Raw genomic sequence first — 1,803 nt, forward strand, 5'->3', positions numbered from 1 at the left:
ACCCCTGAGCACCACCGGGTGTGGCCCAAAAAAACAAGAACAACAACAACAACAAAAGGAAGATCAAAGTTAACTCATTTCAGTAAATAGGACATATAATAAATACATAAAAAGGAATTTAATTATAATCATTAAGGAAGTAAATATTAAAACCATAATTTAAAAATCATTAAAACGAATGACTAATATTCAAACAATTACAAGTGATGACAAGCAAATGTAATATTATCTTGCAGGTTATTTTGATTTTCTTTTTGGGAGTATCATGCAAAGCATTTATTCAACCACAACAAAAAGTCCTCCTGAAACACTTCATAGAAATAATTATCAAAGCTTTAAATTCTCCAGATGATAAATAATACTAACATTCATAGAGAATACAGAGATATGTGATACTTATATCATAGATAACTTTCGTATTAAAAACTAATGACATTAGGGGGCTGGAGAAATGACATGGACGTAGGGCATTTGTCTTGCATGCAGAAGACAGTGGTTCAAATCCCGGCATCCCATATGGACCCTCGAGCCTGCCAGGAGCAATTTCTTAGCATAGAACCAGGAGTAACTCCTGAGCGCTGCTGGGATTGAACAAAAATCAAAATAATAATAATAATGATGATATTAAATTAATTGAATATTGCACTGAGCAAAAATAAATGATAGAACACATAATAAAACATGTAAACTTATTCTGCTGTACAAAATAAAAATAGAAAAAATAAATAATCTATGACCATTGACTTCATAAAAAAACTAAAAGAGAATGACTTGAGTTACCATTTATTTATTTTATTTTTTGGTTTTGTTTTGCTTTGGGGGCTACACCCAGCAGTGCTCAGGTGTTATTCCTGTCTCTGCCTTTAGAAATCATTCCTGCAGATTTGGGGTGGACCCTATGGGATGCAGAAGATCTAACTCAGGTCAGCCATGTGCAAAGTAAATAAATGCCCTACCCACTGTACTATAGTTCCAGCCCTTACCCTACCATTATTTTGTAAATGATAATATTTCAAATATGGAGCGGTGACATAAATTCATTAAATTATGAAATTTAAAATAACTGCTTTTTTGTAGTTTTCTACATTTAAGTCTAATTGTATATTTAATATTAATACTTCTTAACAGCATGTTGCTTTATTTCAACCTTCAGATACACACAATGGTTTTTGGTTATTCTATAAAATCCACTTAGTGTACAGAAATGACAACACTTGGTAAATTCATGAGGTTGATAGAGTATAATTAAACTATTACAGGCATTAATTAATAAAAATTGCTTCAGAAAGGGTTTTGTAATTAACACAATGGTTCAGTACTGAATATAGCACAAAAGCTAAATAGGACCCAGATGCCCCCCAAAAGACCACCGTCTGGATTCTTCCTGTTTTGTTCTGAATTTCACCCCAAGATCAAGTACACGAAGGGCTCTACAAAAGTTGCCAGGAAAAAGGAGGAAGAGGTTGGGAAAGAGGAAGAGGAGAAAGAAGACAACGAATAAACTGTCACCCCGACTCCTTGTGAATACTGTCACCACTGTTGCCCTCATTAGATTCCATCATACTTGGTCATGATCACATGGTAGTCTCAGAAGTGCTCTAGGAATTATCAGTGGTTTACATGATGTGGCCATGGACGTCCAAAGTACCCTGAAACTGTATCAAAGCTGTACATAACATTTTCAAAGAAACGGCTTGTGCTCTCACTGTGCACTTTGCTGTTGGTGTGACAAGGCATTTTAAGGTGTCCTCTGTTTTTTGACATTTTCTTTATTATGGTGGCATTAACTAGATGGTTCTTGGC

The sequence above is a fragment of the Suncus etruscus genome, chromosome 20, assembly GCF_024139225.1.
Source record: "Suncus etruscus isolate mSunEtr1 chromosome 20, mSunEtr1.pri.cur, whole genome shotgun sequence".
NCBI lineage: Eukaryota > Metazoa > Chordata > Mammalia > Eulipotyphla > Soricidae > Suncus > Suncus etruscus.